This window comes from Macaca thibetana, chromosome X (genome assembly GCF_024542745.1).
Source record: "Macaca thibetana thibetana isolate TM-01 chromosome X, ASM2454274v1, whole genome shotgun sequence".
Lineage (NCBI taxonomy): Eukaryota > Metazoa > Chordata > Mammalia > Primates > Cercopithecidae > Macaca > Macaca thibetana.
Window position 1 is genome coordinate 52,901,503 of NC_065598.1, and position 27,008 is coordinate 52,928,510.

The 27,008-nt window shown below is 46.3% G+C and overlaps 2 protein-coding genes across 10 annotated transcripts in view; one reads left to right on the plus strand and one right to left on the minus strand.

Moving 5' to 3' along the window:
• The window catches only part of TSR2 (TSR2 ribosome maturation factor), a 1,158,091-nt gene that overhangs the window by 184,525 nt on the left and 946,558 nt on the right, over positions 1 to 27,008 (plus strand). Inside the window, exon 1 of one of the 9 annotated variants that reach the window (XM_050777052.1) lies at positions 19,686 to 19,690. The exons of the other annotated variants lie outside the window; for them this stretch is intronic. The gene's annotated coding sequence lies outside the window, so the exon portion shown is untranslated. Of the gene's footprint in view, positions 1 to 19,685; positions 19,691 to 27,008 lie in introns of those variants that run through there. 9 annotated transcript variants of the gene reach the window in all.
• Positions 1 to 27,008, minus strand: part of HSD17B10 (hydroxysteroid 17-beta dehydrogenase 10) — an 81,399-nt gene that overhangs the window by 29,427 nt on the left and 24,964 nt on the right. The gene's annotated exons all lie outside the window — the stretch shown is intronic.

Genomic DNA, 27,008 nt, shown 5'->3' on the forward strand with positions numbered 1-27,008 from the left:
AAAATCCCCTCAGGACATGGGGCTTATTCCCATGCTCATGAATTACTGTGATAATCTGAAAGAAAACCCACTCACGCAGGCTCCACAAGGGAGTTAGATCCTTTTCTTCTTTTTTTAAAAAATCGGAGTGAAATCCCACATAAGATTGACCATTGCAAAGTGAACAATTTAGTGGCAATTTGTGCATTCACAATGTTGTGCAACCACTACTTCTATCTCGTTACGAAACATTTTCATCGCCCCAAAGAAAAACCCTATACTCACTAAGCAGTTGCTCTCCATTTCTTGCACCACCTACCTGAGACCAGCCCCACTCAGCCCCCTGGCAATCATTCATCTGTGTTCAGTCTTTATGGATTTACCTATTCAGGGATCATACAATATGTTGACTTTTTTTTTTCTTTTTTTTCTTTTTTTTTGAGACAGAGTCTTGCCCTTGTCACCCAAGCTAGAGTGCAGTGGCATGATCTCAGCTCACTGCAACTTCTGCCTCCTGGGTTCAAGCGATTTTCCTGCCTCAGCCTCCTGAGTAGCTGGAATTACAAGTGTGCACTAACATGCCCGGCTAATTTTTGTATTTTTAGAGAGACAGGGTTTTGCCATGTTGACCAGGCTGGTCTCAAACTCCTGGCCTCAAGCAATCTGCCCATCTTGGCCTCCCAAAGTGCTGGGATTACAAGCGTGAGCCACCGTGCTGGGCCAGGTTTCACCACTGTTAACTAATATCTGGCTTTGTTGATCTTTGGCATCATGTAGCATACACCTCATTCCTTTTTCGTGGCTGAATAATATTCCATTGTATGTATATACAAGTTGAGCATCCCTTATCTGAAAATTCAAAATCCAAAATGTTTTCAGATCCAAAATGATGCCACACTGGAAAATTCCACAAATAAGTACTTAAGACAAACTTTGTTTCATGCACAGAATTATTTAAAATATTGTATAAAATTGGCCAGGCGTGGTGGCTCATGCCTGTAATTCCAGCACTTTTTTTTTTTTTTTTTTTTGAGACAGATTCTTGCTGTCACCCAGGCTGGAGTGCCCAATCTTGGCTCACGGCAACCTCTGCCTCCCAGGTTCAAGCAATTCTCCTGCCTCAGCCTCCCAAGTAGCTGGGATCACAGGCATGCGCCACCACATCTGGCAAATTTTTGTATTTTTAGTAGAGACAGGGTTTCACCATGTTGGCCAGACTGGTCTCAAACTCCTGACCTCAGGTGATCCACCTGCCTCAGCTTCCCAAAGTGCTGGAATTACAGGCATGAGCCACTGCACCTGGCCCAACACTTTGGGAGGCCAAGGTGAGTGGATCACTTGAGCTCAGGAGTTGAAGACCAGCCTGGGCAACATGGCAAACCCTGTCTCTATAAAAAATACAAAAATTAGCTGAGTGTGGTGGTGCATGCCTGCTGTCCCAGATACTTGGGAGGCTGAGGTGGGAGGATTGCTTGAGCCCAGGAAGTTGAGGCTGCAGTGAGCTGAGAACATGTTACTGCACACCAGCCTGGGTGACAGAGCAAGACCATGTCTCAAAAAAAAAAAAAAAAACATACACACACACACACACGCACACATATATATAGTATAAAATTACCTTCAGGCTATGTGTATAAGGTGAATGTGAAACATAAATGAATTTCACATTTAGACTTGGGTTCCACCCCAAGATATCTCATTATGTATGTATAAATATTCCAAAATCCAAAAAAATCCAAAATGTAAAACACTTCTGGTCCCAAGCATTTTGGATAAGGGATACTCTAACTGTACCACAATTTGTTTAGCCATTCATCTGTTAATGGACATTTGGACTGGTTCCACCTTTTGGCTGTTGTGAATGCCGCTGCTATGAACATGTGTTAGATGTACTTGAGTATCAGTTTTCAGTTATTTTGGGTATATACTTAGGAGTGGAATTGCTAGATCATATGATGATTCTCTTTATCTTTTTTTTTTTTTTTTTTTGAGACGGAGTCTTGCTCTGTCGCCCAGACTGAAGTGCAGTGGTGCAATCTCAGCTCACTGCAACCTCCACCTCCCGGGTTCAAGCGATTCTCCTGCCTCAGCCTCCCAAGTAGCTGGGACTACAGGCACATGCCACCACACCCGGCTAATTTTTTGTATTTTTAGTAGAGATGGGGTTTCACCATGTTAGCCAGGATAGTCTCGATCTCCTGACCTCGTGATCCACCCGCCTCGGCCTCCCAAAGTGCTGGGATTACAGGCTTGAGCCACCACACCCGGCCTCTATCATTACCTTTTAGAGGAATTGCCCAACTATTTCCACAGTGGCTGAACCATTTTGTATTCCGACCAGCAATGTGTGAGGGTCCCAGTTTCTAAACATCCTTGCCAACACTTATTTTCTGTTTTGCTGATTATAGCCATCCAAGTGGTGATGAAGTGGTATCTCATTGTGGTTTTGATTTGCATTGCCCTAATGACTAGTGATGTTGAGCATCTTTTCATGTGCTTCTTAGCCATTTGTATATCTTCTTTGGACAAATATCCATTCAATCCTTTGCTCATTTAAAAAATCAGGTTGTTTTTGTTTTTGTCATTGAGTTGTAAGAGTTCCTTATATATTCTGGATACATGACCCTTGTCAGATATATGATTTATAAATGCTTCCTCCTATTCTATAGGTTGTCTTTTCAGTTTCTTAATACTGTCCTCTGATACACAAAAGTTTTCAAGTTTGATGAAGTCCAATTTATCTCTTTTTTGTTGTTGTTGTCTGTACTTTTGGTGTCATAGCTAGGAATCCATTGTCCAATCCAAGAGCATGAAAATTTACTAGAGCTGGCCGGGCGCGGTGGCTCAAGCCTGTAATCTCAGCACTTTGGGAGGCCGAGACGGGCGGATCACGAGGTCAGGAGATCGAGACCATCCTGGCTAACACGGTGAAACCCCGTCTCTACTAAAAAATACAAAAAACTAGCCGGGCGAGGTGGCGGGCGCCTGTAGTCCCAGCTACTCGGGAGGCTGAGGCAGGAGAATGGCGTAAACCCGGGAGGTGGGGCTTGCGGTGAGCTGAGATCCGGCCACTGTACTCCAGCCTGGGCGACACAGCGAGACTCCGTCTCAAAAAAAAAAAAAAAAAAAAAAAAAAAAACTTACTAGAGCCTTTTCTTGGGGTGGGGTTCAGTTCATGGCTCTCAGTAGCTTGGAAAATTTTTGCTCCACTTTCAGATGGACATTGCCACCGGTCATCTTCACTTCCTGATCTCCAGCCCCACCCTGGCTCTAGGCCACCCTGCTGTCCAGGATCCACCCCTGCATGCTCAATCGCCAATAGACCAAGTCAACTATGCTGCCTCTGGCTGCCAAACAGCTGCAGTGAATTAACGTAGACTTGGTTGAATGTGTTTAGGACTACCTGGGAAAGAAACCCAAAATGTGAAAAGGAAACTCAACGTTTCCTCAAATCCTCAAGAATTCAGCACATTGATTTTGTAGCAAGTCAGCTTTTATCATTTGGATTCTGGGATATCTGATGATTTGGTGAATTGGTCATTTAGTCAATTGGGTTTTAAAAAGAAAGTACTGGGGCAGATCACGAGGTCAGGAGTTCGAGGCCAGTCTGGCCAACATGGTGAAGCCCCATCTCTACTAAAAAATACAAAATTTAGCCAGGTGTGGTAGTGGGTGCCTGTAATCCCAGTTACTCGGGAGGCTGAGGCAGGAGAATCGCTTGAACCCGGGAGGCGGAGGTTGCAGGCTGAAGCAGGAGGATTGTTTGAGACCAGGAGTTCGAGACGAGCCTGGGCAAATATAGAGAAACCTCGTCTCTACAAAAAAAAAAAAAAGAAAGAAAATTAAAAATTAGCCTGGATGGTGGTGCACACCTCATAGTCCCAGCTACTTGCAAGGTTGAGGTGGGAGGATTGCCTGAGCCCAGGAGGTTGAGGCTGTAGTGAGCCATGATCACACCACTCCACTCAGCCAGGGCGACAGAGTGAGATCCCGTGAGAAGAGAAGAGAAGAGAAGAGAAGAGAAGAGAAGAGATGAGGAAAGAGAAAGTCTGTGGTAGTGAAGAAGAAATAAGAATATAGACATATATCTGCTTATTTTTGCAAAAAGAAACACAGGAAGGATAAACCATAAGTGAATATGATTGTTTACCCCAGGGTCATGGTGGGCATCTGAAAACTCTGGTGGAAGTCCCTCCATTCCTGCCCCTTTCAGGGTCTGTGTTGGGTGGGGGAAGCAGGAGAACCCTCTCTGGAGGAACTCTGGTTCTGGTTCTGGTCCTCACCCCAGGCCAGCAAAGGCCTCCTCTCAGCTAAACAGCATCTCCATATTGCTGACCTGAGCAGGCATAGTTAGGGCAACATCCCTAACCAGCCCCTCTCTGCCCCGTGTCAGGTTCCTAGGATCTGGGGGTGGTCGCAGGGAGGGTGCCTGGTGTGGGAACTGCCAGGTGCAGGCTGGCTCGGTGCCCTTGACCTCACCGGTCCTGTGACTTCACCTTCAGTCCAGTCCATCCTACTTTCCTTGGAGCTATGGATGGCGAGATCAACAGCCGGGGATGAGGGGAGATTGAGTCTGCATCTAATACTGGGAGATCTTTTAACTCATCCAACCAATTCCTTATTGAGTGTCCTGTCCTGGATTCTGGGGACACCACGGTGAATAGAACAGACATAAATCTCTGCTCTCAGAGAGCTGTCATTCTGGTGGGGGCAGCAGTGACGATGTCAGGTAGTGAGTAATGCCCTGAAGAAAATGAAGCAGGGAGGTGAGGTGGAGCAGACTGAAGTGGGTGGGCACTCACCAGTGGTGAACAGGGAAGGCCTCACGGAGGTGACACATGGCCTGAGACTGGAACCTTAAGCTGAAGGAGCCAGCTGTGCATCAGTCTGGGGGATGGGTATTCTAGGCAGGGACAGTGAAAAGGTCCTGAGATGGGAATGAACTTGGCAGTAACAAAGTTCCAATAAGGGCAAAAATACTTGGGGCTCAGATTTTGCCAGGCACACACTTCAGTTTGGCCCAATCTGGTTGTGCTGGGGGAGCAGGGTGAAGGGGAAAGGAGGGAGGTGAGAGGCTCTCCTGAAGTGGGGCAGGTGCAGGTGACAGCAGGAAAGGCCTTGAGCACAGGAGGTAGGTATGGGTTTATGGCACTTGGGTGATTCTGCTGGAGTGGGGCCACTATAGAGTTATGCCCTGAGGGCTGGGAAAGTCAGGGTTGGAACTGGAGAGGGGATCGTGGACAGGTAGAGTAAAGTCTTCCTGAACCCTTGGGAGAGCCCCAAGAGGCCACCCACTTCTCTCTCTCCCTCCTTCCTCCTTCCTTCCTTCCCTCCCTCTCTGGAAGCCCTGCTTTTGAGGAGAGCCATGGGTGCAGGTGGCAGGTGCCTCTCACCCAGTGGGTCACTCCTGTGGCACATGCCTGAGGCTGCAAGATGGCAGTCTTGGCTTGTGGGAGTAGGTGGGGAGAAGATTCTAGATCAAGGTGTTCTTGCCAGCTCTCTGTCTCTTCACTCAGAGGCACAGATGCATAGACAGAAGCCAGCACAGGCACAGCCTCTGAGTCACCCAGATACCTACATAGAGTGACCATACAATACCCCCCCAACACACATACACACACACAAACCCACAGCACACAAGCAGACACAAACACACACACACTTTGACATATGTCAGCAGCAAACGGAGACATATACAGGCACAGTCACTCAGAGATACCCAGTATAGTAACCATCAGTCACTCACAAAGAGACACAAGTCACACTGAGACCCACCTGCCATGTAGAGACACGCAGCCCATTAGCATAGACACAGGCAGAGCCACACACAGACTGACATACAGTGATATCAAACACAGACCTGTGCAGATGCAGCCACATAGATACACACACACAAGCAGAGGTACTGAAAAGCAAAGGGGCATGCAGGCAGGGCTTACACCCACCCAGACATGGCTAAATAAGTTATCCCAAAACACACTGTACTGTAGAAGGGAATACAGTCATGCACATCAGTGATACACAATGTTCCTTTTGGGGCTGTGGCAACCATTGGTGATCACTGCTACATCCAGGGTTTCTTTAGAAACTAAATTGGAAGCTGGGCACAGTGGCTCATGCCTGTAATCCCAGCATGTTGGGAGGCCAGGGCAGGAGGATCACTTGAGGCCAGGACTTCAAGACCATCTTGGGCATCATGGTGAGACCCTGTCTCTAATATATATATATATATATACACATATATATGTTAGCAGGGCGTGGTGGTGCATGCCTGTAGTCTCAGCTACTTGGGAGGCTGAGGTGGAGGATCACTTGAGAACAGGAGTTCAAGGTTGTGGTGAGCCATGATTGCACCACTGCACTCCAGAAAAAGAAGCTAAGCTGTAGTTTTGCCTGTTGGGTTAAATGAAGTAAGAGAGGAACAATAAAAAAAGAGGAACTACAATTATGGACTCTAGAATTTAAGCTGGGTAAGGAGGGAAGTGAGGACATGAGAGAGGTGTGAAACACTGAAAAGGTAGTAGGATCAATAAATTGTAGGTCCTAATGGGGTCAAAGGGTGTGATGGTTAATTTTAGTTGTCAATTTGACTGGGCCACAAGGTGCTTCTTGTTCTTATGAATTCATCCTCTGCTGGCCTAGAGGTGGTAATCCCAGAGGAGGGAAGGCTTCCACCGGGAGACACAACAATGATTCCATTGAACTAGAAGTTCAGTCTGTGGCTACTTTGGGCTCCTTGTGTCTTTGTTTTTTCTTTTCTTTCTTTTTTTTTTTCTTTTCTTTTCTTTTTTTTTTTTTTTTTTTTGAGACAGAGTCTCGCTCTGTTGCCCAGGCTGCAGTGCAGGGGCACAATCTCGGCTCACTGCAACCTCCGCCTCCCAGGTTCAAGTAATTCTCCTGCCTTAGCCTCCCAAATAGCTGGCACTACAGGCATGCACCACCATGCCCGGCTAATTTTTATATTTTTAGTTGAGACGGAGTTTCACCATGTTGGCCAGGCTGATCTCGAACTCCTGACCTCAGGTGATCTGCCCACCTCAGCCTCCCAAAGTGTTGGGATTTTAGGTGTGAGCCACTACACCCGGTCTCTTTGTGTCTTTGAATCAACAGGCAAAGAAGGGAGTTATGCTGGCTGGGGTGATCCATCCTGCCTACCAAGGGGACATTGGACTACTACTCCATAATGGAAGGAAGGAAGAGTATTCTGGAATGCAGGCGATCCCTTAGGGCATCTCTAAATATTACCATTCCCTGTGATTAAGGTCAATGAAAAACTACAACCCAATTCAGGCAGGACTACAAATGGCCCAGACCCTTCAGGAATGAAGGTTTGGGTCACCCCACCAGGCAAGAACCATAACCAGCTGAGGTGCTTGCTGAAGGCAAAGGGAGTATGGACTGGCTAGTGGAAGAAGGTAGTTATGAACACCAGCTATGACCACATGACTGGTTACAGACATGAGGATGGTAATTGGCATGAGTATTTCTTCCTTACTAAAAAATTATTTTTGGCTGGGCGCAGTGGCTCATGCCTGTAATCCCAGCACTTAGGGAGACTGAGACAGGTGGATCACTTGAGGTCAGGAGTTCAAGACCAGCCTGGCAAATATGGTGAAACACTGTCTCTACTAAAAATACAAAATTAGCCAGGCGTGGTGGTGGGTGCCTGTAATCCCAGGTACTCGGGAGGCTGAGGCAGGAGAATCGCTTGAACCCAGGAGGCGGGTTGACCTCAGGTGATCTACCTGCCTGGGCCTCTCAAAGTGCTGGGATTACAGGTGTGAGCCACTGCGCCCGGCCCGCTCTCTTATTCTTATATCATGTAATATAAGATGTATTAACTTTACATCATAGTATTTAAGTTATACAATATCAAGGAAAAGAATAAATGTTGCTCAAGGACTTCACATCTTTTGGAGAAGGGGTTAATACATTTTTCAATTGTGCACAGGACAGTTGTATCATGTCAGGTGGAATTATGACCTTGCTATTGTCTTTATTGGAGATTAAGTATGGTTTAAGGGGATGCGTGTAGGTGTCTCGTTGCAAGAGATGGATTTGTGATGGTTAATTCTGTGTGTCGACTTGTCTAGGCCACAGGATGCCTAGATACTTGGTCAGACGTGATTCAGAATGTGTCTGTGAGGATGTTTTTGGATGAGATTAACAGTTAAATCAGTAGACTGAGTAAAGCTCTAATGTGGGGTAGCAACATCCAATCAGCTGAAGGCCTGAATATAACAAAAAGGCTGACCACCCCTCACCTCCCCCAGCCCCCCCACCCCCACCCAGAGAAAGACAGAATTCTGCCTGACTGTTTTCTAATTGGGACATTGGCTTTTTCCTGCCTTTGGACTCAAACTGAAACATTGACTCTTCCTGGGTCTCAAGCCTGCTGGCCTTTAAGCTGGAACTACACCATTGATTCTCCTGGGTTTCAGACCTTCAGACTTGGACTGAATACACCATCAGCTCTCTTGGGTTTCCAGTTTGCCAACTCACCCTGTAGATCCTAGGACTTGTCAGCCTTGATGATTGTATGAACCACTTGCTTATAATAGATCTCCCCCCATACATGGACATGTATATATCTTTACAAGTTATTGTTTCTGTTTCTGGAGAATCCTAACTAATACAATGGGGAGGTGAACTGCAAGTTGAAGAGGTAGTGGTCAACAAGTGAAAACGTTGAAATTGAGGTTATGGAGAGGCTGCAGCTATCATTAACCACAAGGTCAATGGTACAACAGTGGTGTGCGTGGCTGAAGTGGAGTGGGCACAGTATCAGTGGAGAAGAGCTCACAGAACAAAGAGTCCAGGGTTAGACTCTTAATTTTTTTTTTTTTTTTTTTTGAGACTGAGTCTGTCTCTGTTGCCCAGGCTGGAGTGCAGTGGTGCGATCTCAGCTCGCTGCAACTTTCACCTCCTGGATTCAAATGATTCTCATGCCTCAGCCTCCTGAGTAGCCAGGATTACAGGTGCATACCACGACGCCTGGCTACTTTTTGTATTTTTAGTACAGATGGGGTTTTGCCATGTTTCCCAGGCTGGTCTCAAACTCCTGGGCTCAAGTGATCCACCTGCCTCAGCCTCCCAAAGTACTGGGATTATAGGCGTGAACCACCACGCCTGCCAGACTGTGGATTTTTAATCCCCTAACTTTTTTTTTTTAAACTGCTCCTTGTGAAGCAGGGCTACCCCACAGACAGTGTGCCCAGAGTAGTCTTTATTTTTTATTTTTTTAAAAAATAGAGACAAGGTCTTGCTATGTTGCCCAGGCTGGTCTTGAACTCCTGGACTCAAGCCATCCTCTTGCCTTAGCCTCCCAAAGTGCTGGGATTACAGGTGTGAGCCACCGTGCCTGGCCTTAATCCACTATCAATGTGTATTTTGAAATCACCAAGAGTTCTGGACAAGAGAGGTATTGGAGAGCATGACAGTGAGCCAGGGATAAACCAAAGGGGAGTGATGAAGGGCTTGGTAGATGACTGTGATGAAGATGAGTAGAAGGCTGTGGAGTCTAATGCTTGTGCCTCAGAGGAGCTGGAGGTGGTGGTGGGGTTCCTGAGGAGAGAGGGACCATGGTCTGGGAGGAGTGCATGAAGTGCATGGAGGACACCTATGCCTCTGGAATCACTGTGATGAGAGCTGTGGAAGAGAAAACTGGCCACTGCTTGAGAGTGCTGCAGTATTGTCAAGGAAGAGCCACTCATGTTCCCATTGGAGCAAGAAGGCAAGCTCAACCTTCAGAGAAGAATTCTTCAGCTCTAGACTAATGGATTCTGCTGATGACTGAGTGTGAGTTCTGGAAGGCAAAGTCTAAGGATATGGGTCAGAAGAGGGCATTTGAAGACTTGTATTTCCAACCATGATGGAGTAACAGGAACTGGATTTACTCCCCTGCCTTAAACATCTAAGAAACCAGGTAAAATAGGACCTAATTTGTTGTCTAATGTCAACATGAAACAAATAATGAACAAATAATGAAACAAAGGTTTCCAGACATTAGAAAACAGGAAGCATGGGACCATGATCCCATGAGAGAAGAGAAACAACTGAGTGAACCATATGATGGCCTGGAGAGAGTTTCCAGGCATATGTTGGTTGGCGGGGCAGTGAGGAGGACTAAAAAAGAGACTTGTGGCCTCTCTGAATTTAGATGACATAGTTAAATGAGTTTCTGGCAGCGACAGCAGCCAGAATTCAGAGGCCAGCACAGAGTACCATAGAGGAGCGAGCTGCACACAGAGAGAAAGCTCTGGAGATCTATAGGGGGTTCCTTTCAAGTCTTCAGCTGAATTCTGATCAGCAAACATATATGAGGAAACTATCTGAAATCCAGGTGTTACCAGTGGAGGGTCTTGGCATTTTGAAGAAAGAATTGGGCATTTTGAACAAAGTGGAGTCAACCAGGTTCTTGGCATTTTGCACAAAGAATTGGACAAAACGCACAAAGCAACGAAAGAATGAAGCCACAAAAGAATGAAGCAGGCTGGGTGTGGTGGCTCACACCTGTAAACTCAACACTTTGGGAGGTCAAGGTGGGTGGACCACGAGGTCAGGAGTTTGAGACCAGTTTGGCCAACATGGTGAAATTCCATCTCTACTAAAAATAGAAAAATTAGCCAGGCGTGGTGGTGGGCACCTGTAATCCCAGCTACTTGGGAGGCTGAGGCAGAAGAATTGCTTGAACCTGGGAAGCGGAGGTTGCCAGATCGCACCACTGCATTCCAGCCTGTGTGACAGAGCAAGACTCTGTCTCAGGAAAAAAAAGAAAAGAAAAGAAAAAAAAGAATGAAGACACAAAAGCAAAGATTTATTGAAACGAAAGTACACTCCACAGAGTGGGAGTATGCTTGAGCAGGCAGCTCAAGAGCCACTGGTTACAGAATTTTCGGGGGTTTAAATACCCTCTAGAGGTTTCCCATTGGTTACTTGGTTTACACTATGTAAATGGAGTAGTGGCCCACGATCAGTCTGATTGGTCATGGAAGGTGACCAATCAGAAGCTGAAGTGAAGTTACAAAGTTATACCCTCTGCAAACGTCTGGTTGATTATAGGAGGGGCCCAATCAGAGGCTGAAGTGAAGTTACAAAGTTACACCCCTATGCAAATGAAGACTAGGCCCACAACCAGTCTGACTGGTTATGGGAGGGGACCAATCAAAGGTACTTTCCATTTCTCATCTGTGATGCAGAAGAAGAGGGTGGGTTGCAAAGGGAGTAGCCTCTGATCTTTTTGTTATTTGGGCCTGGAAAGTTGGGGTTTTCCTTTTGATTTAGTTCTAGGAAGTCAGTGTGAATTGGCCTTAGGCTCCCTGCTTCCAGACCCTATTCTCCTGCCTCGCAGGGAAAGGCCATTGCAAAGGATCAGGAGGAATAATAATCCTCAGAGCCAGGAATACTTTATCTCCACACTAACCTGAGTGGAGAAACCTCCTAACACATAAGACATTGAGTAGAAAGCTCAGGATGGTATTGCCTCAGTACCAAACTAGCTTTAGACTAAAGGCTGTGCAGGTCCTGCCTAAAAAAAACTTAAAAGCAGACCAAGTGTGGTGGCTCATGCCTGTAATCCCAGTATTTTGGGAGGCCAAGTCAGGTGGATCACTTGAGCCCAGGAGTTTGAGCCCTGGGCAACATAGTGAAACCCTGTCTGTACAAAATTACGAAAATTAGCCAGGTGTGGTAGCACACGCCTGTAGTCCCAGCTACTAAGCTCACAGGGGGCTGAGGTGGAAGGATCGCTTGAGCCCAGGAGGTTAAGGCTGCAGTGAGCCATGATCACACCACTGCACTCCAGCGTGGGTGACAGAGTGAGACCCTGTCTCAAAGAAAAAAACAAACAAACAACAAAAAAGACCTTAAAAACAAGCCTCCAAAAGATCAAACTGATTAATTATGTCTTGGACCAAAACAAATTTTCTTTTTTTTTAGATAGGGTCTCACTCTGTTGCCCAGGCTGGAGTGGCATGATCTCGGCTCACTGCAACCTCTGCCTCCCAGGTTCAAGCTATTCTCCTGCCTCAGCCTCCTTAGTAGCCTCCCAAAGTGCAGGGATTACAGGCATGAGCCACTGTGCCCAGCCAAAAACAAAACAAAAAAATTTTTAAGTTCGAAAAAGTCAGCACCCAATAAGGTAATATTGATATGGGAGTGGGGCAGGGAACTGCTGAGTAGAGGAGGGTGGGTCCCTGGCTAGGGGTCCACCCTGGGGTTGTGCCCACGGATCAAGGTAAGAACAGGCATTTCTGTTTTTATGCCCAAATGTTGCATTTCCCAAAACCACCCTGGACTGCCACGCCCCCATCCTGTGCTTATAAAAACCCCGAGACCCTAGGGGGCACAGACACAAAGAGCTGGACATCAAGAAGAGCACACTGGCAGAAGAGCACAGCAACAGGCACCGTCAGATGCTGGCGGGCCATTGACTGGTGGAATGACATGGAGTTTGGCAGGGGGTTGGAGGAGAGTCTGGCCACTGGGTGGCCCAACTCCAGGAGAAAACCACCTTCCCACTCCATCCCCCTTCTGGCCTCCCCATCTACCTTGCTGAGAGCTACCACCACTCAATAAAAAACCTTGCATTCATTCTCCAAGCCCACATGTGATCCGATTCTTCCAGTACACCAAGGCAAGAACGCCGGGATATAGAAAGCCCTCTGTCCTTGGGATAAGGCAAAGGGTCTAATTGAACTGATTAACACAAACTGCCTACAGACAGCAAAACTAAAAGAGCACATCGTAACACATGCCCACTGGGGCTTCAGCTGTAAACATTCACTCCTAGACACTGCCGTGGGGCCGGATCCCCACAACCTGCCCATCTGCATGCTCCCCCTAGAGATTTGAGCAGTGGTGCACCAAAGAAGCGAGCCACACCCTCCTCTCACACCCTGCTAGGGGGATAGGGAACTTTTCCCCTTTCAACATTTACATCTGGCACACAATAAAAAATTATCAAGCGTGCAAAGAAACAGGAAAATACAACCCATAATGGGGGGAAAAATAATCCATAGAACATGAACCAGAAATGACCCAGATGATAGAGTAAGTGGACAAAGGACATGAAAACAGCTGTTATAAATATATTCCATACATTCAAGAAGGTATAGGAGCGGGGAATGGTGGCACGTGCCTGTAGTCCTAGCTACTCAGGAGGCTGAGGCAGGAGGATCATGTGATCCCAGGAGTTTGAGGCTGCAGTGAGCTGTTATCACAGCTCTGCTGTACTCCAGCCTGGGTGACAGAGTAAGACCCTGTCTCTCTCTCTCTGGGGAAAAAAAAAAAAAAAAAAAAAAAAGGCATAGGAAAGCATGAGTGTGACTGAAATCGAGCACCCAAGGAAGACCCTTCCCTGTTGTCCCTACACCCACCTTAGTTCAGGGTTGAGATCAGTCCTTGTTGGAGAGAATATGGCTGTGACTCATTGAATGGCAGAATTTGCTGGAAATCTGCTTGCTGGAACTTGCCAGAAATCCACCATCTAGAGTGCCAGTGAAAGCTGTTCATGGGGAGGTGTCTCGTTGGAGGCACTCTGCCACAAAACTACCTGAGGGAGAGTGCCAGGGGATGTTGCTGGCTACTGGGTGCTGTTGGCTGCCCTGCACTACAAAAGCTGGAAAATGGAGAAGCTGTGAGTGCTTCAGGAGCCAGAGGCAAACTGCTACTAACCCATCTGATGGGGAATTCCAGCGGGAGGCTGCTGGCTACTGGGTGCTGCTGGTCACCACGCACTGCAGGAGTCAGGCACTGGAGAAGTTGTAGGACCCTGTTGCTATCGAAAGCTGCAGACACTGCAGTAACCTGCAAAGTGGGCACTCCAGCATTGGGAAGCAAAACCTTTTTCCTTCTTGAAATGTCTCTCCAGTGCCCTCTACTGGCAAAGCATCAGTGCCAGGTGGCAAAGGAAACATGTAAAGGGACCAGATCTGTTTTCACAGAGCAGGCATGAAGAGTGAATTTGAAGCTGAGAGGTAAAAATTGGTAAGTGGTACAGTCCACCCCTTTGACTTCTTGGATTTCATGTGCACATATTTGAATTCTTGTACAACAAAACAACTTGGGCAAGGTGGGAGGATCATTGAAGGCCAGGAGTTTGAGGTTATAGTGAGCTATGATCCCGCCATTGCACTCTGGCCTGGGTGACAGCACAAGACTCTGTCTCAGAAAAAAGAGAATAAAACAACTTTACTCCTACCCAACAAGATATAGCTATCCTTCTTACAAGAGAAGTTGTTACCCTTTCACCCAAATGAGAAGACACATCACTGTCTGTATTAATTACTCTTCAAATTTAGCCATGGCCCCACTGATACCCTAGTACCTAAAGAGTAAATTGTAAAATTAACTTCCAACTTCTTGTATATAAAATAAAAATGGGAAAAAGAGAAAAAGAACATGGCTAGATTATGCAAATAAACACATACATACAACAAGCAGAAAGCAAATGAAGAAAGGTAATATAGTACTCATTTCTGTAATCAATCTCAAGGTTATAATTGACATCTATGGCTTCCTTCTTCTGTTATTATCCATCTGTATTTCCTCTACCTTCATTCAGAACCTCAGATGCTCTTTTCTACCTGAAGGAGTCACCCAAACTTTCATTCTGGAAGGGTCTCAGTCCTTGATCATCCTGCCTGTTTTGAGTTACTGGAGTTTAACCTTTTAATGGAGTTTAACCATTAATCTTTACTATGGGGGCCAGCACTTTGGGAGGCCAAGGCAGGCAGATCACCTAAGGTCAAGAGTTTGAGACCAACACGGCAAAACCCCATTTCTACTAAAAATACAAAAATTAGCCAGTCGTGGTGGCATGCGCCTGTAGTCCCAGCTACTCAGGAACCTGAGGCAGGATAATTGCTTGAACCCAGGAGATGGAGGTTGCAGTGAGCCAAGATCGTGCCACTGTACTCCAGTCTGGGTGACAGAGTAAGACTCCTTCTCAAAACAAAAAACAGAACAAACAACAACAACAAAACTTTACTATTAGGCATGGAAGTACTAAGAGGCACCCCAGATAATTCTCTGGGTTGCAGACATGGTCCTCTTTGCCTCCCTTGTGTAGCAAAAACTCAACTTCCACTTAGTAATTAGGATCAATCACTCGAGCCAGTAAATTAAGTCTTACCTCACCCCCTTTTTTTGGTTTGTGGTTTCATTGGCATAAGGGGCCCAAAATGTCCCACATTTTTCACTTTCCAATTCACTGGAATTACTGTTGTGTCCCCTGGAAGAAACAGTCTCCCTTTGAGGACTAAGATCTCCAAACTAGCAAAGCTCCAAATTGCTGAGACAGGAAGCAAAAATTCTGAATAGGTTATTAGTTGTAATAATGAGAAGAGCTACTCCTACTTCTACCCCTTGGTTTCAGGACCCATTTATTCTGGCTATGGGAGAGAGAGTGCTGTATAATAGTCTCTAGCTCAAAGTATATATTACATTCCAAAAAATAGTATCCCATCATTTCAAGATGTTATTTCCCAACTGGCATCAAAACCAAGTTTCAGTAAGCCATTTCACCCTTCAATTAGGCCAGCTGCTTTAACATGATGTGGTATGTGGTAAGACCAGTTAATTCCATACGCATGAGCCCATTGCTGCGCTTGCTTTGCTGTGAACCAGAAGCAAAGCTGTGCAGAAGAGTCTACAGATGGTAGTGCTGGCACAAGGATTATGGGCAGAGTAGGGAAAACTATATCCAGAAAATACATCTGTTTCTGTGAGACTGAATCTCTGTGCCCCTCCATGATGGAAGACATCCAATGTAATCAACCTGTCACCAGGTGGTTGGCTGGTCCCCACAGGGAATAGTGCCATATCAGGGACTCAATTTTGGTCGATCATGTTGGCAGATTAGGCACTCAGCAACCATGCAACCCTTGGTAAGGGGAAGTCCATGTTGTTGAGCCCAGGCATAGCCTCCGTCCCTACCACCATGGCCTATTTCTTTGTGGGCCCATTGAGCAAACACTGGGGTGGCTGGTGAAAGAGGCTGATGCGTATCAACAGACCACATCATTTCGTCCTCTGGATTCATAAGAGTCTCCTATACAATGTATGCCTTTTGGTGGGCATTCACATAGGACTCAAATATCTTCACAGTCTGTCCCCATTCAGAGAAGGCTGGTCACATTTCTCTTCCCCAGACTTCCTTGTTGCCAATCTTTCAATCTTCTTCTTTTCAAGTCCCTAACCACATGTCAGTGTAGATCTATACTTCTGACCATCTCTTACTTGACACATAGTGGACAATTAAACATACTGTTCAATGTTCTGCCCACTGGAGAGGATTTTCCTTCACCATTGTCATGCAATCACCCCTGAGTACAGCTGTAGTGCTGCATCTGTCTACTTTTGGATGGTAGCAGTATAACATGCAGACCCATATATAAGTTAGGCTTCAGTTTTCCCTCCTCAGTCCACTGGTCATAGGAACACTCCGTAATATCATAGGCATGGATTGAAGGAGAGGAAGCAAAGCAACAGGAGTTGGTGTCAAAAGAGTCTAAATTACCTGCTCATGCAACTTACTTGTACCTTCTGGACCTGCTCAACTTCATCTTTTATGTACCATTTTCATCCAATAATAGATTGCTGCTATGCATGCCTAAGCTTATGGCTATGTGAGTCAAAGAAGATACCAGTTCATGATGAGAGTCTCAGGCTGTATGGTCACCTAATATCTCATGGTTAGGTGTTTCAATCTCTGCAAAGGCCCGGCAGTAAGCCAGAGCTGTTTCTTGAAAGGAGAATAGTCTTCTGTGAAAGAAAGCACATGCTTGCTCTAAAGTCCTAGAGGCTTACCCTGTGATTCTCTCATTGGTGCTTGCTACAAACTCCATACAATATTCTTATTGGTCACAGACACTTCAAGTATCATGGGATCTGCTGGATCAAGTGGAAGAGCAGCTTGTAGTGCAGTCTGAATTGCAGAGCTTTCTCTTGTCTGGTTCTATTCAAAACTGGGAAGCTTGGGTGATTCTATAGATGGGTTTGAAGTAGCACACTCAGGCTGGGCATGGTTGCTCAAACCTGTAATTCCAGCACTTTGGGAGGCTGAGGTGGGTGGATCACTTGAGGTCAGGAGTTCAAGACTAGCCTAGCCAACATGGTGAAACCCCATCTCTACTAAAATACAAAAATTAGCCAGGTATGGTGGTGGGTCCCTGTAATCCCAGCTACTCGGGAGGCTGAGGCAGGAGAATCGCTTGAACCCAGGAGGCGGAGGTTGCAGTGAGCCAAGATCGCACCATCACACTCCAGCCTGGGCAACAGAGCAAGACTTCATCTCAAAAAAAAAAAAAAAAAAAAAAAAAAATGAAGTAGCACACTCAAATGTTGCCTCCAAGGCTGGGTGTGGTAGCTTATGCCTGCAATTACAGCAGTTTGGGAAGCTGAGGTCGGCAGATCTCTTGAACCCAGCAGTTCAAGACCAGCCTGGGAAACATGGCAAAACCCCATCTCTACAAAAAATAAAAAATAAAAAAGTTAGCCAGGCGTGGTGGCGTGCACCTGTAGTTCCAGCTGCTTGGGAGGCTGAGGCAGGAGGATTGCTTAAGCCCAGGTGACGGAGTTTGCAGTGAGCCGTGATCATGCCACTGCACTCCAGCCTGTGTGACAGAGTGGGATCCTGTCTCCAAACAAAAAAAAAAAAGGTTGCCTCCAAAATACAAAGGCCTACCAAGGGTTGTAACTTTTTGTTTGTGGTAGGAGGTGTGAGGTATGCAACTTGTCTTTCACCTCGGAGGAAATCTTTTGACATGCTCCAGACTATTTAACTCCTAGAAACTTCATTGAGGTGGCAGGCCCCTGAATTTTTGTGAGGTTTATACCCAACTGTATCAGGCAGGGTTCTTCGGAGAAACAGAACCAATAGAATGTGTATATATTTAGAGAGGGATTTATTTTAAGGAATTGGCTCATGTGATTATGGAGGCTGGCATTTTTTCAAGTCCGAATTCTACAGGGTAGGCTGGCAGCCTCGAGTCCCAGGGAAGAGCTGATGATACAGTTTAAGTTCAAAGGCCTTCTGCTGGCAGAATTCCTTCTTGCTTGGTGGAGGTCAGTCTTTGTTCTATTATGGCCTTCAACTGATTGGATGTGGCTCACCCAAATTATAGAGGGCAATCTATTTCACTCAAAGTCCACCAATTTACATATATATATTTTTTGAAACAAAGTCTTGCTCTGTCGCCCAGGATGGAGTGGAGTGGTATGATCACAGCTTACTACAGCCTCCATCTCCTGGGCTCAAGCGGTCTTCCCACCTCAGCCTCCTGAGTAGCTGGGGCTACAAGCATGTGCACTATGCCTGACTAATTTTTTTGGTTTTTTGTTTTGTTTTGTTTTCGTTTTTTTGAGACGGAGTCTCACTCTATTGCCCAGGCTAGAGTGCAGTGGCGCGATCTCAGCTCACTGCAAGCTCTGCCTCCCAGGTTTACGCCATTCTCCTGCCTCAGCCTCCTGAGTAGCTGGGACTACAGGTGCCCGCCACCACACCTGGCTAATTTTTTGTATTTTTAGTAGAAACGGGGTTTCACTGTGTTAACCAGGATGGTCTCGATCTCCTGACCTTGTGATCCGCTCATCTTGGCCTCCCAAAGTGCTGGGATTACAGGCTTGAGCCACCACTCCCGGCCTTGTTTTTGTTTTTTGTAGAGACAAGGTCTCACTATGTTGCCCAGACTGGTCTCGAAGCCCTGGACTCAAGCAATCCTCCCACCTCGACCTCCCAAAGTGCTGGGATTACAGGTATGAGCTACTGTGCCCAGCCCTTTCATTCTATTTATTTATTTATTTATTTTTGCTTCTTCACCCAGGCTGGAGTGCAGTGGCTTGATCTCGGCTCACAGCAACCTCTGCCTCCAGGGTTCAAGCAATTCTCCTGCCTCAGTATCCCCAGTAGCTGAGATTACAGGCGCGAGCCACCACGCCCGGCTAATTTTTGTATTTTTAGTAGAAATGGAGTTTCACCATACTGGCCAGGCTGGTCTAAAATTCCTGACCTCAAGTGATCCGCCTCGGCCTCCCAAAGTGCTGGGATTACAGGCATGAGCCACTGCACCTGGCCCCCTTTCATTCTTAATAAGACATCTAAACTATTTGCTCCTTTCTGCTCACCAGATCCAATCTACATGTCATCAGTGTAGTGGCCCAGTGTGATGTTTAATTGAGTATCAAGATGAGCAATATCTCTGCTGACTATATCATTGCAGAGAGCAGAATTGACACAGCCCTGAGGCAACACCATAAAATTATGCTCTTGTTCTTGCCAGGTAAAAGCAAATGGTTTCTGGTAGTCTTTGAAAATTGGTGCAGAGAAAAGGTCATCAGCCAGGCCAGTACCTGCATACCAAGTGCCAGGGGGTGTGTTGAGTTGTTCCAGTAAATATACTATATTGGGGACAGGAGCTACAAGTGGAGTCACCATCTAATTACGTTTATGCTAGTCTGCAGTCATTCTCCAAGATTCATCCAACTTTTGCACAGGTCACACTGGTGAGTTAAATGGAGATGTGATGGGTGTCATCACCCCTACTTCTTTCAAGTCTTTTCTGGTGCCATGAATCTCTGCATTCCCCTCGGTATGCATTATTGCTTCTGGTTTACTAGCTTTCAAAAGAGTGGATGTTCCAGGGGCTTTGGTTTAGCCGTTCTTACTGTAATGGCCCTCACCCCATGGATCAGCAAGCTGAGGCGGGGGGGGGGGGGGTGGGGGCGGGAGTTATGCCAGTTTCTTTTTTGGGGGGCGGAGGGACAGAGTCTCTCTCTATTGCCCAGGCTAGAGTGCAGTGGCACAACTGCAGCTCACTGCAGCCTCAACCTCCTGGGCTCAGGTGACCCTCCCACCTCAGCCTCCTGAGTAGCTGGAATCACAGGCATGTGCCACCACACTCAGCTAATTTTTACAATTTTTGTAGAGATGGGGTCTTGCTATGTTACCCACGCTGGTCTTGAACTCCTGGGCTCAAGCTATCTTCCCACTTCAGCTTCCCAAAGTGCTGAGATTATAGGTGTGAACCACCACACTCAGCCAGTTATGCCAGTTTCTAAGTATGTTTATTCCAATGATAAATTCAGGAAGTGGGAAAATAACTATAAGGTGGGCCACTGGACCAACTGGGCCCAATGTGAATCAAACCTGAGCTAAGAATATTACCTGACCACCCTAAAGCCCCTGCTTTGATGGACCACAATGGCATTGTGGGTCCCCAGGAATTAGTGTCAATTCAGAAACAGTATCCAGTAATTCTCAAAAGGTCTAGGTATTTCCTTTTCCCCAATGTAGTCACTCTAGTAAATGGCCACAGGTCCCTTTGAGGAAGGCTTGGAGGAAGATTTACAGTATGTATGCGTGGCTATGGTTCAGGCTTCTCCCTCAAGAGGACCTGGCTTCCCCTTCAATAAAGGGGCTCTAGACCAGTCTCAGTGGCTCACACCTGTAATCCCAGCACTTTGGGAGGCTGAGGCAGGAGAATCGCTTAAGTCCAGGAGTTTGGGACCAGCCTGGGCAACACAGTGAGACCCCATCTCTAAAAACTATAAAATAAAATAATTTTTTTAAAAGAGGGGTTCTGGATCTGTGAATTAACTTCAGTCTGGACACTGAGTGACAGGCTGACTCTCCACTGTGGTGACTTGAGTCAGATTTTTGGCTATTAGATCTAGAACTTTTTCTATCATATAGACCGAACAATATTCTAGTAGGGTATCCATCTGTTTCATGCCCAGGGAAACGGTGGTCAATGTGCCTGAACATCCATGGTGCTGTATTTGGCAGTTAAATGTTGCCACTTGACCTCTGCTACTTTGGTATTCCATGAACCCCATTGACACCAGGGAGCCCATCCCTTACAGTCATAACTTGCCTACAAAGAAGAGCAACCACAGAGCTTTCCAAGGATGCAGGTGTTTTTCTCAGTAATGGATTTCTCAATGCCTTGGTGAAGGGAGTATCTTCCAAGTGTTTTCATGTAACATAGTTAGGAGTTGTGGGCAAGTCGAACATAATAAATCTTCTCCAACATTCCTATCCCCTTAAGCCTTTGGATTCCCTTTCCCATATCATACCAGGGCAGCTCAGGCTTCTCAACTTAATTAACTGTAGGGCCATAATTGAGTCCAAGCTTCAGGCAATCAACCAAATAAGCTCTTAAAGCTACCTCCAGCTGCATAAGCTGACACTTTAAATACAGAGTCTCTAGTAAGTGTACTCATCTCAATGAATTCTGCCCAATCTAGTATTATATTTTGCTATCCTTTGTCTAATAACCTTGGAAATCACTTCTGCATATATTCCCTATATTTCTGTCAATACATATTAGCAATCTTGCAATGCTTTTGGTGTATAAGCTGCTTCCTCCTTGTTCATAGTGTGCACTTGTTCCCCTGGACCATGCTGAGATTTGACCTTAATTATCAGTCTTGTGGCAATAGGGGGTGGTTGTGGCAGGAAGAGGGGAGAATGGGCATTCCCTTTCAAGGCATCCTCCCCAGGTCAGTTTATCTCAGTGTTTTCAAGGAGAAAAAGGCTAGTCTCAGACATCGAAACATTTCCATTAGTACGGGAGGCTCAGAGTGACTTGGTAGTTCAAGATTGTCAGTTTCACCTGAAACCAAACAGATGCCCCTCCAGATCCAAGTTTCAGGATCCCATTCTTTATCTTTCACATGAGAGACTTGTCTAGACTGTGAAAACTTGCACTGCACAATTAAATGTTGTGTTTGATTGTCAGTAGTATCAACCCATTAGGCATCATGAAAGTTCTCTGGTTCTCAGACTGTGACTTCAGCTGAGAAGTCAATGGACCAGCTTGTTCCTTTTTTTTGAGACAGAGTCTGACTCTATCGCTCAGGCTGGAGTGCAGTGGTGCGATCTCGGCTCACTGCAACCTCTGCCGCCCGAATTCAAGTGATTCTCCTGCCTGAGCCTCCCAAGTAGCTGGGATTACAGGTGCCTGCCACCACGCCAGGCTAATTTTTGTATTTTTAGTAGAGACAGGGTTTCACCATCTTGTCCAGGCTAGTCTTGAACTCCTGACCTCGTGATCCATCCACCTCGGCCTCCCAAAGTGTTGGTATCACAGGCCTGAGCCACCGTGCCTGGCCATCATTTTCTCTTTGTTTTGTTTTGTTTTGTTTTTGAGATGGAGTCTGGCTCTGTCACCCAGGCTGCAGTGCAGTGGGCGGGATCTCCACTCACTGCAAGCTCCACCTCCCGGGTTCAAGCGGTTCTCCTGCCTCAGCCTCCTGAGTAGCTGGGACTACAGGCGCCCATCACCACGCCTGGCTAATTTTTTGTATCTTTAGTAGAGACGGGGTTTCACCAAGTTAACCAGGATGGTCTTGATCTCCTGACCTCATGATCCACCCACCTCGGCCTCCCAAAGTGCTGGGATTACAGGCATGAGTCACTGCACCTGGCCCATCATTTTCTCTTTGTAAATGCTCGAGTGCATTCAAAACAATCCATCCCACAACACAGTCCTTATAGTCACGATTACTGTCATGATGGTCAAGTGCGGCAGCCATTTGGGCTCCCAAGGCATGTGCTTCAGTTGGCACTTCATCACAATCAACCCTAGGTTTATTAATTGTGATGCCTCTACATGCCAGGGATTATTAGCATCCATTTCTCATTGGCAAAGAGTTCAGCACTATGCTCAAGCCCAGAACATGAACAAACCAATCCCCAAGTGCAATCTCTGCAGGTACATTTCCTGGGACCATTCCTGGCAACAATTCTGTATCAGTCTTAGTCCAGTTAGGAGACAGAATGACACAGGAATTTGAGCAGAGAAAGTTTAATATAAGAATTTACCCCTGGGCTAGGTATGGTGGCTCACACCGGTAATCCCAGCACTTTGAGAGACTGAGGCAGGTGGATCGCTTGAGCTCAGGAGTTTGAAACCAGCCTGGGCAACAGGGCGAAACCCCATCTCTACAAAAAATAAACAACAATGGCTGGGCGTGGTGATGCATGACTATAGTTCCAGCTACTCGGGAGGCTGAGGCAGGAGGATCACTTGAGTTCAGGAGGTTGAGGCTGTAGTGAGCTATGATCGTACCACTGCACTCCAGCCTGTGTGACAGACCGAGACCCTGTTAAAAAAAAAAAAAAAAAAAACTTAAAGAAAAATTACCTCTGTTCTGGTGTAGTTGGGTGGGGAAAAAAACCCACAACCTATAACAGGGATTTAGAATAACAAGGGATTGGCTACTAAGATGTGAGAAGATCTCTAAAGAATACAGGAATAACAGATACAAGGCATAGTCACCATCCCTAGGCTGAGACAGAACACCAATGAGGTTGAGATCCAGAGCTTATTGGAAAAAGCATGGCTGTAGTTACTGAATGGCAGAGAAGTTCACTGTGGTGCTGCACTGATGGAAGCTGTTGGAAATCTACCCTCTGGAAATCTGTTAGCTATGGTGCTAGGGAAAGCTGTTCACTGCTGAGTGCTGCTGGCCTCTGTCTACTGCAGGAGCCCGACACTGGGGAAGCTGTGAGCACTGTGGGATCCAGAGGCACTCTGCCACAAAACTCCTGAGAGTGAGTGCTGGAGGAAGGGGAAAGCTGCTGGCCACTGGGTGCTATTGGCCACCACGCACTGCAGGAACCAGGCACTGGAAAGGCTGTGAGCACTGGAGGAGTCTGATGTTAGAAAAAGCCAGGCAGCAGGAGCCTGCCAAGTGAGCACAGGAATCAGGAAGGAAGCCCCTTTTCCTATTGCAATATCTTTCCAGCACCCTCTGAGAAAGCTTCAGTGGCAGCTGGCCAAGGAAAAAATAGTTAAAATATGCTCCATTTTCACAGAGCAGACAGAAAGTTGAATTTGAAGTTGAGAGGCAATAAATCAATAACCAGCATATCATAGGTCAAAGAAGAAATCAGAAAGTATTTTGAACTGTATTAAAATGAAAACACAACATATCAAAATTTATGGAATGAAGGAAAAACAAAGTTGGAGTGCTTAGAAAAGAATTTATAGCATTAAATTATGATTATTATTTTTTGAGACAGAGTCTCACTCTGTTGCCCAGGCTGGAGTGCAGTGGCGAGATCACAGCTCACTGTAGCCTCGACTTCCTGGGCTCAAGCGATCCTCCCACCTCAGCCTCCCAAGTAACTGGAACCACAGGCATGCGCCATGACACCCGGCTAATTTTTTTTAATTTTTGTAGAGATGGGGTCTATGTTGCCCAGGCTAATCTTAAACTCCCGGGGTCAAGCCATCTTCCCACCTTGGCCTCCCAAAAATGCTGGGATTACAGGTGTGAGCCACTGTGCCCAGCCTAAATTCTTTTATTAGAAAAGAGTGGTCTCAAATCAATGACCTCAGCTTGTACACTAAGAAACTATGATACAAAGAGGAAATTAAACCCAAAGTAAACAGATAAAAGGGAATAATAAAGATAAAGGCAACTGGGCGCGGTGGCTTATGCCTGTAACCCCAGCACTTCAGGAGGCTGAGGCGGGCAGATCACTTGAGGTCAGGAGTTCAAGACCAGACTGGCCAACATGGCAAAACCCCATCTCTACTAAAAATATAAAAATTAGTCGGGCGTAGTGGCGGGCGCCTGTAATCCCAGCTACTTGGGAGGCTGAGGCAGGAGAATCCCAAAACAAGAGACTTATGTTCATAAATTTGACATTGAAGATGAAGTGGATACATTCCTTAAAAGATACAAGCTACCAAAGCTCACTCCAGACAAAAGACAACCTGAATAGCCCTGTCTTTTTTTTTTTTTTTTTTTTTTTTTTGAGACGGAGTCTTGCTCTGTCACCCAAGCTGGAGTGCAGTGGCTGGATCTCAGCTCACTGCAAGCTCCACCTCCTGGGTTCACGCCATTCTCCTGCCTCAGCCTCCCGAGTAGCTGGGACTACAGGCGTCCACCACCTCGCCCGGCTAGTTTTTTGTATTTTTTTAGTAGAGACGGGGTTTCACCATGTTAGCCAGGATGGTCTCGATCTCCTGACCTTGTGATCCGCCCGTCTCGGCCTCCCAAAGTGCTGGGATTACAGGCTTGAGCCACCGCGCCCGGCAGCCCTGTCTTTAAATAAATTTATTTCGTAGTAAAAAACTTTCCCACAAAGAAAACCCCTTTCCCTGGCTAGGTGCAGTGGCTCACGCCTATAATCCCAGCACTTTGGGAAGCTGAGGTGGGAGGATCGCTTGAGGCTGGGAGTTCAAGACCAGCCTAGGCAACCAAGCGAGATCCCTGTCTCTACAAAAAGTTTAAAAATTAGCCAGGGCCGGGCACAGTGGCTCATGCCTATAATCCCAGCACTTTGGGAGGCCGAGGCGGGCAGATTATAAGGTCAGGAGTTCGAGACCAGCCTGGCCAGCATAGTGAAACCCCATCTCTACTAAAAATGCAAATAAAAAAAAAAAAATTAACCGGGTGTGGTGGCAGGTGCCTGTAATCACAGCTACTCCAGAGGCTGAGGCAGGAGAATCGCTTGAACCTGGGAGGTGGAGGTTGCAGTGAGCTGAGATCACGCCATTGCACTCCAGCCCGGTTGACAGTGCAAGACTCCATCTAAAAAAAAAAAAAAAAAGTTAGCCAGATATGGTGTGGTGGTGTGTGCCTGTGGTCCCAGTTACTTGGGAGGCTGAGGCGGGAGGATCACTTGAGCCCAGGAGTTCAAGGTTATAATGAGCTATGAGCATGCCACTGCACTCCAGCCTGGGTGACAGAACAAGACCCTGTTTCAAACAAAAAAACAAACAAAAGAAAACCCCATGCCCAGATGGCCTCATTGGTGAATTTGATCAAGCAGGAAGAAATAATAGCAGTTGTACACAAACTCTTCCAGAAAATAAAAGAGGAGCATATTAATTTTCTGTTGCTGCATAACACATTAAATCAATACACATTTATTATCTCAGCTTCCGTAGGTTAGTAAGTCCCAAACAACAGTTTTTGTTGTTGTTGTTGTTCAGAGTACCGCAAGGCTGAATCAAGGTGTTAGCCAGGCTGAGCTCTTGTTTGCAGGCTCTGAGGAAAAACACACTTCTAAGCTCATTCTTGTTGTTGGTAAAATTCAGTTATTTGCAGTTGTACAAATGAGGATCCTGTTTCTTTGCTGGCTGTCAGCCAAGGCTGCTCTCATCTCCCAGAGGACACTCACATTTTTTGCCACGTGGCCTCCTATGTCTTCAGGCCAGAAACAATGTGTGAAATACATTTCATTCTTCTCTCTTTTAGACACAAATTTAAAGGGCTCATGTGATTAGGTCAGGCCCACCCAAATAATCTCTCTATTTTAAGATCAACTGATTTGGGACTTTAGTTACATCTGCAAAATCCCTTAGCAGCAGTAGCTAGATTCGTGTTTAATTAAATAACTAGAGGTGTGCACGTGCACCAGTGGCTGGGAATCTTAGAATTCTGTCTACTACAAGGAGGAAATACTTCCCAATATGTTCTATGAATTCGGCATTACCTTGATCCTGATATCAAAACCAAAGACACCACAAGAAAAAAAAATGACAGACCAAATATCTCCCACAAACATAGATATGCAAATTTTTAACAAAATTCTAGTAAATCAAATCCAACACAATTCACAAAAAAGATAATATATGGCCAGATGCAGTGGCTCATGCCTGTAATCCCAACACTTTGGGAGAACGAGGCAGGCAGATCGCCTGAGACCAGGAGTTCGAGACCAGCCTGGCCAGCATGGTGAAACCCCATTTCTACTAAAAATACAAAAAATTAGCCACCCGTGATGGTGCGCGCCTGTAATCCCAGCTACTTGGGAGGCTGAGGCATGAGAATCGCTTGATCCTGGGAGGCGGAGGTTGCAGTGAGCCGAGATCGCGCCATTGCACTCCAGCTTGGGCAACAAGAGGGAAACTCCATTTCAAAAAAAAAGATAATATATTACAACCAACTGGGGCTTATCCCAGGAACGTGAGGTTGGTTTGATACATTGACAATCAATCATGCCAGGCATGGTGGCTCATCCCGGTACTTCCAGCACTTTGGGAGGCTGAGGTGGGTTGGTCACTTGA